We start from the raw sequence: 16469 nt of genomic DNA, 5'->3' as shown, positions 1-16469 counted from the left end.
GAAATCTACATCATTCCCCAGATAGCAAGCAATTGTGCTGCAAGTTTGAAAATTACTTGCTAAGCTACTGCTAGACTTGCCAGGCTTCACAAGTTTGTTGTAAAATTGCAGCATTGCATGACTCCAGATCAAATTTTTGCATGCAAACATTCAGCAACAGTAACAAACAAATGGCCCCTGTCCCTACCTATAACTGGCCTTCACAGCAATAAGCACATTATTATTATTATATTATACATCATTTATATAGTGCCAACAGTTTATGCAGCGCTTTACAATGTATAGGGGGGAACAACATAATTACAGTACAGTTCAATACAAAAGGTACAGGAGGGCCCAACTTGTAGAGCTTACATTCTAAAGGGAGGGGGTGGTGGTACAAAAGGTAATAGCTGCAGAGAATGATTTGATGGGGGTGGCTCAGGGACAGTTAGGTGGGTGTGGGATAGGCTTCCCTGAAAAAATTAGTTTTCAGGGATCTCCTAAAGGTGGACAAGGTAGGGGCTGACCCATGAAAGATAAAAACAGAACATTACATAACTCAACTCACCAACCAGCCTGCTGACCAACCAAATTTACCTGTACAACAGTCTGCGTTAATTAGCATGCATTTGCAAATGCATGCATAAGCTGCAAGGCCTCTTCAGGGAACCCTGTGTATGCTTGCAGTCCTAAAGCTACTGAATTTAAGAGCATCTCCACAATGGCAGCACATGCATTCTAATGGATAGATGAGGGGCAGGCGGGCCTGGAGGTAGGCCAATCCCCCTTAAAGGAACAGGAGCACACTGGACACCCAGCACAATGGCGGCAAGTGTGCCCAGTGTGTCCCCTGACCATATTTACAACAGTAGCAAATAAATGGCCCCTACCCCACCTATAACTGGCCTTCACAGCAAGGAGCACATGGAAGGGCAAACACTCCAACCAGTCTGCTGACCAACCAAATTAACCTGTCCAACAGTCTGCTTTAAAAATAGGGGCTTAGCATGCATTTGCTGTCTGCTGCAAATCCTGGTTCAGTTATGTTGCACAATAGTCATCCCACCACAGGGGTCACTGTAGCTGAATTTTCATGCTATAGACTTGCAGAGCTCTTGCTGTAGACTCACCACTGCAACTAGAACTTGTGCTATCTGGGTTACTACTGACCCCTGAACACTACATCACGTACTACTGACCCCTGATAGTAGTCCCAATAGTAGTGTTAACCAAATTTAGGCCAAAAGGTATCCTGTTACATGTCTGGTAAAGACCCCTTCCACACTGAGGTGCTTTACAAGCATTTTGGTGCTAAAAATAGCACCTGTAAAGCGCTTTCACACTGGGGTGGTGCACTTGCAGGACAGGAAAAAAAAAGTCCTGTAAGCAGCATCTTTGGGGCGGTGGGAGAGTGGTGTATACACTGCCCCTCCATCGCCCCTGCCCGTTGAAATGAATGGGCGTCGCTTTCAAAGCGCCTTAAAAGCGCTTTGAGAACATCGCTAATCGGGTGCTTTTAACCCTTTTTTAACCCCGCTATTACAGCGGTAAATCACCGTTAAAACTAGCAGCGCTTTACCACTAACGTTCGCACTGCTCCAATGTGAAAGGGGTCTTAAGAAATTCGATTTTATTGCATTTTATATATAACAGAAAGTAGCAAAAAATCTTTTTTTTCAAAACTTTCAGGCTTTTTTGTTTATATAATAAAAAATAAAAACTACAGTGGTGATCAAATACCACCAAAAGAAAGCCCTATTTGTGTGCAAAATAATAATTAAGAAAATTATATACATTTTATTTGGGTATAGTGTTGTATGGCCGAGCAACTGACTATAGCAGAGTGCTTAATAGCAAAAAATGGTCTGGTCATTCAGGGGGTAAAACCTTCCAGAGGTCAAGTGGTTAAATGTAATTTTTGCTAGGTAGGGTGAAGTCCTTCTTCAACTCTGCATTCCCTGTCAAGTAGGTTACTAGAGTAACGAAAATTCTTGTAGAAAAAATAAAATTTCCTGCAATGATGTAATTTATTGTATTCTTTCACTTCTGAGCATGCACGGTCTTGTTCACTTGATTTCTTTAGGTATGAATACTGTACTGATTGAATGAAAATCATTCGTTCTGGTATCATACAAGAAAAATGTTGGCGCTTTTCCCTTTGGATAAATTTGCATGAACTGTCGTAACCAGCTTTTGAAAACTGTGCAGTAATGATCAGATTGACAGACGATCACTCCAAAAGCAGTATTTTTCATCTGATTTTCTCATTGTGTGTACTAGGCATAAGTGTGTACTAGGCCTAAGCCTTGTTTTTCAGCAAGTATTTGTCACAGGCTTAAAGTAGAAAGTTTTTTTCAGTTTGGATAGTGTAAGGGATGGTAATAACCCCTGTAATGCCGCGTACACACAATCGGAGCTTTTGGTCAGAAAATGCGATTGTGTGTATGCTCCATCTGACTTTTGCTGGCGGAATTTCGGCCAGCAAAAGATTGAGAACATGTTCTCAATTTTTTGGTCGGAAAAAGTTCCTATCCAAAAATCCGTGCATTCGTCACGTTGAATTTGTTTTAATAGTTTAATGCAGCACATTCTCTTCTCCTTTATAATGCTAGAAGGATGAAGTTGTTTTGCTGCTCATATTCACACAGAGTTCTCACAAACTTCTTTCTTCATTATTTCTCCTGATCTCATGAATAATCTTTTTTGTTTTTAAAGCCAGATCCCCATAAAAATGTTTGGATTTTTTTTTTGTGTTTTTTTTTTAATCAAGAACTCCTTTTTTTGGAATATTTTGGAATATTTAGAAATTATTTTCTAGTCATCTCCATAGTTTTTTTTTTTTTTGTGTGTCAAGTTTACACAACTTTATCTTAAAACTTAAAACTTTAAAACTCAAGGAGATTGGTTGGTATCCCTTGTTAATTTGACATTGTATTTTTTAAATATACCTGTCTACAAACAAACTCTCCATTTATTCTGGCTGATAACAAAATAAAGAAGGCAACACTGGAGAAACTGCTGGAATTTGCGAAACCTTTCTACCCCAGGGCACATATCTACAATTTTGAAAATAAAATTGGTAGCTTGAGAAGTCCATATAATGGGGAGCACAATCTGGCCTAGGACTCCCAGAGATCATGAACAGCAGCAGACGACATATATGTCCTCAGGCTGTGGTACTACAACAGCCTGCGTCTTCTGTCAGACCAGGCCATAACTTTCTTGCAGGCTGTGGCTCTGGAGGTGGACTTGTGGCAGGAGGAGGAGGAGGAGGATGGGAGAGCATACATAAGTGCATGTTATCACTTATTTGGCCACTCAACCCCTTCTGAATGGCCTCAAAAACAAATTTCTCACACCTGAGGCATTGGCCCTCCTCCATTTGCTGCAATTTAGCAGCTACATAGTAGCCATAGGCCTCTTCAGTGTCCGGGGGGGGGGGGGGGGCTTTTCAGGGCCGCATTAGCTTCCTTAATGAGGCCCAGTGCTGCCTCCTCCACATTACTCCCCTTCCTGGCCATTTTTTTTGGAAGGCGGAGGGGAGGAACCTGGGATTGGGCCAGGCTACAGGGCCCTGCCTCCTCCTGTCTGCCACATTCCAGAGCCTCGTCCTGGCTGATGTCTTCCTGTGTATGAAAAAGGGACATTCTTTTAGTTTTTGGTTCATCAATCACACCCAGATTTCAGCTCATGACTGTTGCAAATTGAATGTTAATAAATAGAAAAGACTATTATTCTGACTCCAGCATTTTTCATTCTTGTCACACTTATTTTTGGCCCCTACTGTCAATTGATTTGTCAAACACTTTTTGTTAAATCATTCATTTGTTAGCAAGAATAACATCTAGTTTTTTGGACAATAAATATGTTAAAAAATACTATACCTGGCTTCAGCTGGGCTCCTCAACTTCTTCCAGGATGGAAGGCCGAAGTTGGACCTCGGAAGCCTCAGCTGGGGTTGAGGCAAGGGTGAATGGAAGTGTAGAAAGTGATTCCCTGGCTTACATCTGGTCTTCCAGAAACCACATCCTGCTGTAGTATCGCAGACTGGGTACATACACATCCTCTGCTGCAGCTCCTGATCTCATGGAAGCCTGGACCTTATTAAGCTCCTTCCTATATGTGCTTCTCAAGCTACCAATTTTCCTCTCCACAAACTCGATGTCTGCGTCAGGGACCTGCTTCTTCACATATTCCAGCAGTTTCTCCAGTGATGCCTTCCTAGCTGGTTTATTTCGATATAAGGGGTTTTTAACCTCCCACAAATTTCGCATATCCCTGTATTTGTCTATCAAGTGGCCCATGAATTCAGGGTCTTTGTTTCATATTTTACTGCAAGACAAAACACAAGACAAAAACACTAAATATCAGGCTAAACTCTACTAATCTTATCCCAATATAGGCCTCAATCTAGAATCAATATAGGCCACTGATGTACCAAAGTTAAAATTTTACCTTAGTTAGAACGTTCGTCCTCCTTCCTCAGCACACCGAACGTACATACGACACACGTGTCTTAACTTTATGTACACGGCGCATGCGTGAAACCCAACCCACATGGCCCACCCCTGACGTTCTTTCTCGAAGATTCCCCGCCCCGTCTCTTTTGTCACAGTGGGCGAGAAACATGGTGAAGACACAGCAGGTGGTCACTACTACTAGTAGTAACGAGGAGGAAAGCCCGATGTCCGAACCGTCCCGATTCAGGAGGAGGTTTAAGGTCTCCAATATGTCCTTTGAAGAGATGGTCCACATATTGAAGAGGGCCGACTATGATAGCAAGAATCGACTGTACCCAAATCCCAATCTGCGAAAGGCCAAAACCATGACAAAAGTGGCGAAGAGTCTGTGGCGGAAATTTGGGCTAGGACGATCTAAGGAGCAATTAAGGAAACACTGGTCAGACCTAAAATTAAGGGAGCAGGATCAGTACAGAAGGATAAAGAAAGTGCTTACAAAAAGTAAGTGCTTGTCATGTGTTCCTATTATGATTATTAACTTGCATGCTGCTCCATGTGCTTTTCTTTACTGATGTACAGTTTAAAATGGCTAATTTCATGTTCGTGGGCACAGTAATCATTGATAGGAAACATTGTTTGTTTGCCAACTAAATAAGATGATTTTATCTGATACAGGGTTAACTACATTTGGTCATGCTAATTTGTATTAAAAGAAGTTTAGGACATTGTTGTCTAGATATCTTTGAAACTAGAATGAATTGCAAACTTGATTCAGTGGAATGTAAGGAGAGGACACTCAGCAGCTGTTTACACATGTGGACTCAAGAGCACTAGTGTGGGACACCAGAGCACATTTTTTAGGGTGACCCACACAGGTGCTCTAGTGGATACTTGGGGTGTCTCCATGTGTGAAACTTGCCCAAAAAAATTTAAGTATTCCAGCTTAGTTAAGGGAATTAATCATGTCTTCAACTTGAAACTTTGCCCAAACAGACAATTGTACACTACTTACAAGCAATGTTTCACATTCATTCTGGCCAGAAATATCTGTGTGCTAAGTATACCTTTTGTTTCATTCTCATAGGGGAGAAAAGACTCGCTCCGTCTGAGGACAACATGAACCCCCCACCTCCTCAAGAAGGGGAGCAGAGTTTTGTGGTACCTCAGGATGTGGTGGAAGAGGTGCTGGAATTTGGCACCACAACAGGTCAGTGTCGGACACCACAGATTCAGGTAATAGATGTTTGCCTGCATATTTTTAATACATGGTGTGTATTTTTATCATTTTTTATCATTTTATGTTCAGGTTGTGGTACCAAAATCCAGTCATTTCACAGCGGCTTATCCTGGAAATCATGGCTTGTAGTCGGGATTTGGACCTTATCAAAGAAAAAAAACAAAGGAGACTGAACAAAGACTGAGGAACATGATTGATGTACTAAGGAGAATATAAATCCTAAAAAGATTCCTGTTTTATTTTTTTTCTAAAAATGTTATCTAAAGTTTTAATACAGTTTAAAAGCCAAATTTGGAAGATGCACACAAGTGGGGGTTATTTACAAAAGTCAAATCCACTGTGCACTGCAAGTGCACTTGAAAGTGCAGTCTCTCTAAATCTTAGCCCTTGTACACACGGTCAGACATTCCGACAACCAAATCCGTCGGATTTTGTCCGACGGATATTGTCCAACAGATTTTGTCCGAAAACTGTTGCATACACACAGTCGGACAAAGTTGTCAGAAAATCCGATCGTACTTAACGTGATGACGTTATTTCGTTAGGATCGGACTATGTTCAGGCTAGTAGCCAATTTCTTTGGTCTAGGAATTTGATCTGAGCATGCGTGGCACTTTGTCCGTTCAGAATTCTCTACACATGATCGGACATAGTCCGATCGGATCATGTTGTCGGAAAATTTTATAGCTCAGCTGAAAAACTTGGTCTGTCGGATACTCTGACGGAAACAGTCCGATGGAGCCCACATACTGTCGGATTATCCGACAACACGGTCCTATCGGACATTGTCCATCCGAATGTCCGACCGTGTGTACAAGGGCTAAGGGGTAGATCTGAAATGAGTAGAAGCTCTGCTGATTTTATCATCCAATCATGTGCAAGCTAAAACGCTGTTTTTTATTTTCCTTGCATGTCCCCCTCGGATCTACAGCGACTTTACTTCCAAGTGCACTTGCAGTGCAAAGTGGATTTTCCTTTAGTAAATAACCCCCAGTGTGTCAACATATGCTATCTGCCATAAGGGGATTTCAATGTATGCGGTTTGTGGGTGCAACCCCTTCCTCCCAACTCTAGTAGGTGAGATGAAGTGGTTGCACCCCCAAAACATGTCCATTGATCCTCCATAATGGGAGATAGCACATGTTGACATTAGGTATGGGATCAAAAGGAAATCCCCATTTTGACGCACAATTTGTGTGCATCTTCTAAATTTGGCTTTTACAGGGGTGACTTCACCCCATCTGATGAAGGCAAGATCAAAGCGGGGTTCCACCCTAAAGTGGAACTTCCGCTGATCCGAACCCTCCCCCCTCCGGTGTCACAATTGGCACCTTTCAGGGGGGAGGGGGGTGCAGATACCTGTCAAAGACAGGTATTTACACCCACTTCCGGGCATAGACTCCCACGGGAGTCTATGCCTCTTCCTGTCCCTGCGCGCTGTCTGCTGGGACACACACGGGTCCCAGAGACAGCGCGGACAATTCCTATTGCGCTGCGCAACTCGCGCATGCGCAGTAGGGAACCGGGAAGTGAAGCCGCAGCGCTTCACTTCCTGATTCCCTCACCTAGAATGGTGACGGTAGCAGCCGAGAGCCGAGCGATTGATCAGCCTCGGCTGCCGGCATCGCTGGACCCCGGGACAGGTGAGTGTCAATTTATTAAAAGTCAGTAGCTGCAATATTTGTGGCTGCTGGCTTTTAATATTTTTTTCCACAGTGCAATCCCGCTTCAAGATCTTTTTCACACTATAAAATGTCTGATATTGCCTTCTTTTTTGCACTGTTGAACTTTGTAAGTTCAAGAGTTGTGTATGTTATGTTTGGAAACATGCCTGTTTCTGTATTTTTCTTTTAAATCTCAAGGTGAAACTTTGAAAAAAAAAAAGATGTGTTTTTTTTACCGCCAAATGTTTTATAAAATGCACATGTCAATGTGTTGAGTAGAAAGCCTTTTACTCCGTGCAATGTGTGGCTTCTTCTTCCAATGCTCAATAACACTTTTTATATTAAGTTAGTGTTTACAGTGACAATGGGTGTTATTTAAATAATGTGTAAACCACTTGGCACTAAAACTGCACTAGCAGAACGTAGGAGACAGATAAAAGAAACACAAGCAGTAAATCCAAATTCAGATAATTTTTTATTTTATTTTTTATTTAAAAAATATTTACGAATTAGCTGGCATAGCAATGGCCCCCTCTACCCATAAAATATTCCACATATTTTTCATGCACTTCACGGGCGCTTTGGGGGGGCAAGCCAGGACGGTCAGCTTCCAGGGCCATCGGTGTTGGTTCCCGAAGTTCGGCCTCAGGCCCAACTGAGGCTATATAATTTGGAGTATTTCTTTTTAAAAAGTTGTGCAGGATGGAGCAGCATAAAACAATGTGGTTCAGTTTGTACTCTGCCAGGTTGATGGCCGTTAGAAATAGGCGGAACTGGCTGGCCATTATCACAAAGGTATTCTCTGCGACTCTTCGGGCTCTGGCCAGTCGGTAATTAAAAACCCTCTTCTTTGGGATGAGGGTCCTCTGGGGGAATGGCCCTCACGTGATTGCCCAGACCAAATGATTCATCAGCAATAAGAACAAACAGAAGTCCTTTGACGGTCTCTTCCGCAGGTGGCAATCCCAAGCCACCGCTCTGGAGACATGCGTAGAACTCGGTCTGGGCAAAGACTCCACCATCCAACATCCAGCCATTCTTCCCCACGTCCATATAGAGAAACTTATATGTCGTAGACACCACCACCATCAACACGATACTATAAAACCCCTTATAGTTAAAATAGTATCACACCAACTGGGGTGGGGGATGATTTGGACGTGCTTCCCATCTATTGCCCCTCCGCAGTTGGGAAGGACCCAACGATGGGCAAAGTGGGATGCCACAGTCTGCCATTCATGTGGCGTTGAAGGAAACAGTGGAGTCAAAACAGAAAAAAAAAAAATAGTAATTTTTCACATAAGCATTGCAAGCAGATTAGACACAAACATTCTTGGCCAACATCAGTAATGACCAAAATAGTTTTTTGACCAATAATTGATAGCGTGACAAAATCTCCTATATATGGTCTCCACTGGCACTCATATTGTCATATAGGAGTTCAAGTTAGATATAAAATATTATTATTCCTCCCAAAGTATTATATAAAAAAAAATATATTTTTTAATTATAAATAACTATTTTTTGTACAATCTATATTGGATTAACATATACTGAAGGTTTAATGCATGTGCAATAAGTTGTGGTATAGTGATTACACATTAAGGTAGTTGTGTCAGTGCCCACAAGATGTCACTATTGGAAAGGAGTTTCATAATACAATTGTGTATATACCACAAATAAATTTATTAATAACTAGCATAAAATAATTAGTAATTACAATTATGGTTCATATTATATTTTGTCTTTTTTATTTCTCTTTTTTTAATTGAATATTGTATTCAGGGGGAGTGTGGAGAGCAATCCTTGCGCTCGCTTGATAAATAAAATCAAAACAAATTCCACTAGATTATTCGTTTTTAATGGACTAATGGTAGTTCAAGTCCTATCCACTGGATGGCACTAGTCGTTTAATTAGTATTCAGCCAATCCACTAACACCAGGGGAAATATAAACACAACATATCCTGTGACTGGTATGCGTCCTGACAACGTCACACAGCGAAACATACATCGAGGCATATCCAGTCACGTAAATCTTCTGGCCACTTCGGTAGAACAGGCGGTGGAACACATGCCATCCGCAACTAGCGGAAGAAAGCGATATAGCTACCTACACTCCATCCAATACTGCATAGCCTGTTACCTTCAGTGCCGAGGAAAGGCACTTACAAAGTAAGCGGCCACACGGCCTGTTGTTTTTTAATCCTTTTTAATAAATAACGGAATTGCGCAATGATATTGTTATCTTCTTTTTGATATCCATATTGGTGGAGCCTTTTTTTCCTGTACCATCCATAGGGTTGCCACCTGTTCGGGATTCACCCGGACAGTCAGGGTTTGTAATTATGTGTCCGGGTTTCAGTCTGCCTAAAACCCAGACGCATTCTTCAGACTGGGCTGCGGCTCCCCAAGTAACAGACAGTCACAAAAAATCTTTTGCCACCCAGTAGCTGTGGGCCGCTGTCTGGGGGCAGGTTTGTCATCAATGAGGCACGGGGGGGCGCAATGATGTCAGCAAGAGCAGTTTGGCCACATCCACTGTTTGCCACAGCGCACTGCATTACCACTCTCTATGGGGCACCCAAAGATGCCCCAGGTCTTTTATAATCCTATAGTGTATACCAGGGGTCTCCAAACTTTTTAGCCCGAGGGCCCAATGTAGATTTTACAAATATTCGCGAGCTGAAAAATCTATTTATTTATAAATAAATGAATACAATTTAAATAATCTCATCATAGCCTTACCGCATGTCTGTGTCCCCCTCAGAGCTTTTCCGCGTGTCTGTGTCCCTGTCAGAGTCTCCTTGCACATTGTGTCCCCCATCAGAGCCTTTCAACATGTCTGTGTCCCCACCAGACCCTTCCACAAATCTGTGTCCCCATTAGAGCCTTTCTGTACCTCTGTGTCCCCCATCAGTGGCTCCCCAATACCAGTGTCCCCCATATCTGTGTCCTCCATTCATCAGTGTCCCTGTCAGCAGTCTCCCCACCATCAGTGTCCCTGTCAGCAGTCTCCCCACCATCAGTGTCCCTGTCAGCAGTCTCCCCACCATAAGTGTCCCTGTCAGCAGTCGTCCCACCATCAGTGTCCCCAGCAGTCTCCCCACCATCAGTGTCCCCAGCAGTCTCTCCACCATCAGTGTGCCCAGCAGTCTATCCACCATCAGTGTGCCCAGCAGTTTATCCACCATCAGTGTCCCCAGCAGTCTCTCCATCAGTGTACCCAACAGAATCTCCTGTACATATACACGTACATTTGCCACTTGCCTCCCGCCCACTGCTACACACGTGGAAGGATCTCTAAAACAAACAGTGGGCGGGACGCTGGGAGTTGATGCCCGGAAGATGCCATTGGTTGCTGGTACAGGCAGTCCCAGCAGCCAATCCTTAACACAGCGTGGCAGCATGGGAGGGTGTGGGGGAGCGGCTTTGTTTGCAGGACCTCTCAGTCATACTGCCGATCTGCTGCTTTTAAAGGCAGCAGATCGGCAATGCTATGAGTCTGAGTGAGCCGCGGGCCAGGGAAAAGGCACAAGCGGGTCGGGGTTTGGAGACCCCTGGTGTATACTATGAACAAAAACATGCCCTGTGTCGCTAAAGTGTTTGGGTTTGGCTTGAAGGAAAGGTGGCAACCCTAACCATCCACCTGTTACCAGTTAGGACTAAAGGTCATATTCCTAACAAAGCTCCACCTGACCTTGCTTTTTAAATAAAGAATTCATGGTGCTGTGGTAAGTAGGCTACTTACCTATAACCACTGGGTTTTGTGATATCCAAGACTCACTAGTGATATTGGTGATGGTGTGAAGGATATAACCACTTCATTCAATATATGGACACTCATTTTCTATACACTTCTTGTATATGTATTATATGTGGCGCTGACCCCCGAAGGAGCGGCTGAGATTAATGGGCTTACCGTTACCTTCTTCACCTCGTGTACATCTAGGGGTTTCCTGAGGTAGATGGCCCAATGAACTGCAGAGACTGACACTTGATCCACTTTAGGAATTTTTATTTGCAAAAAACGTTGAACAAACACAGTCTCTCATCAGGGAATAGGGGGTATAGGTAGAAAAGCTCAGGTACTCTTGGAACTGCTGACACTTGAATGTCTCTCTCTATGCAATCCAGGGAATAGCCATTCACAACTGGATATTACACCTATCAGATAAATCCCCTTTTTGTGAATTTAGCTACCGACACGTGATTCAGATAAAATAAAGTCTCTGCCACAGACTTGGTTGTGGAACTTAGAATGAAAAGTATCTCTCACAGACTTGGTTGTAACTGAAGGATAAAATTAGAGAACTCTCATACGGTACCAGTATCTTGCAGCCGGTTTCGCGATACCGTACAAGTGTGGATTCACTTGGTGTCCTTTCCAGCTTAGCTTCCAGGCTCTTGCTGAGCAGCCAGCCTTGTGCGTGGCCCTCTTCTGAAGATTCCTCTCCTGGTTGAGTTTTCGGTTGCTGGGCCTCACCAAAACCGAGACGGCACCGGACCACCTTGGAACCCTCCTTCCAGTTACTGTGCCTCGGGCTAGCCAATCCCGAGACTCGGAAACGAATGGATCCGCACCCCAGGCCATGAGGGCCTCTGGGGGATAGTCAGGAGGACCAGGACCATGGAGTCAGAACATACTTCTGGACCGGAACCTCGAACCATGTGATATCCGCATCTTAAGTACCCTATCCTAGAAGACACAGCAAGAGTGACACTCCCACTGGGCTGTCTCCGAGAGAAAGTAACCTTAAAGCACCCAACCAGACTGTGTTTCCATGCCTACCAGAGGAGACAGCGCCCCCTATGGCCAGGCCAAACACCCTATAGTCCTGTCAGACTGATGCTGAGGTCAAAATTTGGAATAATAATACCCAAACCAAACTGCAGTTTAGGTATAACTTTAAATTTCAAAAACACATAGCACGTGCTCTTCACTCTCCACCCTAACTCATCCCCTGGGTGGGGGGAGGAGGGAACCCAGAAGAAGTGCAGGGGGGGGGGGGCAAGGGGGACCAGGAAAGAGCATTAGGGGGGTGGAAAGCACAGGGAGAAACATTGAGAACATGGGGTGGGGCAAGAGCACAGGGGAGAGGCAGAGAACACAGGGAGGAACAGGAGAGCCCAGAAGGGCCAGAGAGCATGGAGGGGCTGAAGAGCACAGGGGCTGGGGGGATGGAGAGCACAGGGGAAGCAAAAACACAGGGTGGGGCGGAGAACATCGGGGGGGGGGGGGGTAGAGAGTACAAGGGGGAGGCAGACAGTACTGGGGGAAGGCAAAGTGCACATGGAGGGCAGGAGAGCACAAGGGAAGTGGAGAGCACAGGGTGAGGCAGGAGAGCACAAGGGAAGCGGAAAGCATGGGGAGGCCGAGAGCCAAGGGGGAGGTGGCAAGCACAGGAGGCAGCAGAGAGCATGGGGGAGGTGGAAAGCACGGGGGAGGCTGAGAGCCAGGAGGGAGGTGAAGAACACAGGAGGGCAGCGGAGAGCATGGAGGGATGTAGAGAGCACAGGGAGGCAGCAAAGAGCATGGGGGAGGTATAGAGCACAGGGGAGGCTGAGAGCCAGGATAGAGGTGAAGAGCACAGGGGGGCAGCGGAGAGCATGGAGTGCACAGGAGGGCAGTGGAGAGCATGGGGGAGGGGGAAATCACGGGGGAGGTTGAGGGCCAGGAGGAAGGTGAAGAACACAGGAGGGCAGTGTAGAGCATGGAGGCATGTAAAGAACACAAGGGGGGAGCGGAGAGCATGGGGGGTGGAGACCACAGGGTAGGCTGAGAGCCAGGAGGGAGGTGAAGAGCACAGGGGGGATCGGAGAGCATGGAGAGCACAAGAGGGTAGCGGAGAACATGGGGGGAGGTGGAAAGCACGGGGGAGGCTGAGAGCCAGGAGAGAGGTGAAGTGCACAGGGGGGCAGTGAGGAGCATGGAGGGATGTGGAGAGCACATGGGGCAGCGAGAACATGGGGGGAGGTGGAGAGCACAGGGGAGGCTGAGAGCCAGGTGGGAAGTGAAGAGCACAGGGGGCAACGGAGAGCATGGGGGGAGGTGGAAAGCAAGGGGGAGGCTGAGAGCCAGGTGGGAGGTGAAGAGCACAGGGGGAGCAGCGGAGAGCATGGGGGGAGGTGGAGAGCACCTGGAGGCTGTGAGCCAGGGGGGAGGTGGAGAGCATTGGGGGGACGCAAAAAGCACGGGGGGGGGCTGGAGAGCACTAGGGGAGAGGCGGAGAGTGTGGGGGAGGTGGAGAGCACAGGGGGGCAGCAAAGAGCATGGGGGAGGTGGAGAGCACGGGGGGCAGCAAAGAGCATGGGGGAGGTGGAGAGCACTGGGGAGACTGAGAGCCAGGAGGGAGGTGGAGAGCACAGGGGGGCAGCGGAGAGCATGGAGGGATGTGGAGAGCACAGGAGGGCAGCAGAGAGCATGGGGGGAGGTGGAGAGCCAGGTGGGAGGTGAAGAGCACAAGGGGAAAGCAGAGAACATGGAGGGATGTAGGGAGCACGGGGGAGGCTGAGAGCATGGGGGAGGGGGACAGCACATGTGGCAGCGGAGAGCATGGGGGATGTGGAGAGCACAGGGGAGGTGGAGAGCATGGAGGGGCTGAGAGTATGGAGGGATGTGGAGCGCACGGGGGGCAGCGGAGAGCATGGGGGGAGGTGGAGAGCATGTGAAGGCTGAGCCAACGGGAGGTGGAGAGCACTGGGGGGGACGCGAAGAGCCCTGGGGAGTTGGAGAGCATGGGGGAGGGGGACAGCACATGTGGCAGCGGAGAGCATGGGGGATGTGGAGAGCACAGGGGAGGTGGAGAGCATGGAGGGGCTGAGAGTATGGAGGGATGTGGAGTGCACGGGGGGCAGCGGAGAGCATGGGGGGAGGTGGAGAGCATGTGAAGGCTGAGCCAACGGGAGGTGGAGAGCACTGGGGGGGACGCGAAGAGCCCTGGGGAGGTGGAGAGCCGGGGGAAAGATGGAGAGCATGGGGGGAGGGGGAGCACATGTGGGCAGCAGAGAGCATGGGGGGGATGTGGAGAGGCTGAAAGTATGGAGGGATGTGGAGCGCACAGGGGGGCAGCGGAGAGCATGGGGGGAGGTGGAGAGCATGTGAAGGCTGAGAGCCAGGGGGAGGTGGAGAGCACCTGGGGGCGCGAAGAGCACTAGGGGAAAGGCGGAGAGCACAGGGGGGCAGTGGAGCGCATGGAGGGATTTGGAGAGCACAGGGGGGTAGTAGAGAGCACAGGGGGGCAGCGGAGAGCATAAGGGAGGTGGAGAGCACAGGGGAGGATGAGAGCCAGGTGGGAGGTGAAAAGCACAGGGGGGCAGCGGAGAGCATGGGGGGAGGTGGAGAGCACATGGGGGCAGCGGAGAGCATGGGGGATGTGGAGAGCACAGGGGGGCAGCGGAGAGCATGGGGGACGTGGAAAGCACATGGGGGCAGCAGAGAGCATGCGGGGTGTGGAGAGCATGGGGGAGGCTGAGAGCCCAGCTGCCTTGGGCCCCTCAAGGGCTTGCGGCCCTGGCCCACCAGGCAAGTGCCAGGTTTGCCCTATGGTCAATCTGGGCCTGATTTCCGCCATTACTAGTAAAAATAAAAATGCCATAAAAATTGTTTGTAGGCGCTATAACTTGTGCGCAAACCAATCAATATATGCTTATTACGATTATGATTTTTTTACCAAAAATATGTAGCAGAAGACATATTGGCCCAAATTGATTTTTTTATTGGATGTGTTTTCTAGCAGAAAGTAAAAAATATTGTATTTTTTTGTTTATAGCGCCAAAAATAATGACTGCAGAGGTTACCAAATGCCACCAAAAGAAAGCTCTATATGTGGGGGAAAAAATAAGGAAGTCAATTTTATTCAGGTACAGTGTCGCACAACCGTGTAATTGTCAGTTAACCACTTAAGCCCCGGACCATTTAGCTGGCCAAAGACCAGAACGTTTTTTTCGGCACTGCATCGCTTTAACTGACAATTGCACGGTCGTGCGACGTGGCTCTCAAACTAAATTGACGTCCTTTTTTTCCCACAAATAGAGCTTTCTTTTGGTGGTATTTGATCACCTCTGCGGTTTTTATTTTTTGTTCTATGAACAAAAAAATGTAGAACATTTTGAAAAAAATCGTATTATTTTTTACTTTTTGTAATAAATATCCCCCAAAAATATATCAAACAATTTTTTTCCTTCAGTTTTGGCGATACGTATTCTTCTACATATTTTTGGTAAAAAAAAAAAATCACAATAAGTGTTTTTATTGATTGGATTGTGCAAAAGTTATAGCGTTTACAAAATAGGGGATAGTTTTATGCCATTTTTTTTAATAATTTTTTTTTTCATTAGTAATGGTGATCAGTGTTTTTTATCGTGACTACGACCTTATGGCAGACAAATCGCACACTTTTGGCGTGATTTTGGGACCATTCACATTTATACACAATCAGTGCCATTAAAAATGCATTGATTACTGTGTAAATGTGACTGTCAGTGAAGGGGTTAAGTGTGTCCTAGGGAGTGACTCTAACTGTGGGGGAGGGGGGGTGTCTGTGTGTGACACTACACTGATCAGCGCTCCTGATTACAGGGAGCTGTGATCAGGGACAGTGTCACCAGGAAGAACGGGGAAATGCTAATGTAAACAAGCATTTCCCCCGTTCTTCCTAGTTCTTCCTCTCTGTGAGACGATCGCGGGTATCCCCGCGTATATTGAGTCCGCGGGACCTGTGATCGTGCTCACGAAGCTCCCGGAACGTGCAGACCTCCTTTTAAGCTCCCTGGCGGTATTAGAATTTCGGGGTGGAATTTCAGTACCATTAGCGGTAACCCCCGAGCCAGACTCAGGATTGCATCGCAGGATACAGGGAAAGTTACTTACCTTGTCCCCTGGATCCTGCAATGTCTCTCCACTGTGTGTGCGAGCTGTCTCCTCACTCGATTCACACAGTGCCGAGTTCCGCCGGGCTCCGTTCCCTGCGAGCGTTGTGATGCACGGGGACGGAGAACGGTCCCAAATTCAAAAAAGTAAAAACACAGTACACATACAGTACACTGTAATAGCAACCAAAAAGTGTCCCTTTATGTCAAAAGTGGTTTTAGACCAGCTAGAAAACAGCAATAATAAATTAGAATC

This window comes from Lithobates pipiens, unplaced genomic scaffold (genome assembly GCF_037356315.1).
Source record: "Lithobates pipiens isolate NorthernLeopardFrog02 unplaced genomic scaffold, aLitPip1_a1.2 Scaffold_19, whole genome shotgun sequence".
Lineage (NCBI taxonomy): Eukaryota > Metazoa > Chordata > Amphibia > Anura > Ranidae > Lithobates > Lithobates pipiens.
The sequence above is the reverse complement of the archived record's forward strand: the minus strand, read 5'-3'. Positions refer to the sequence as shown.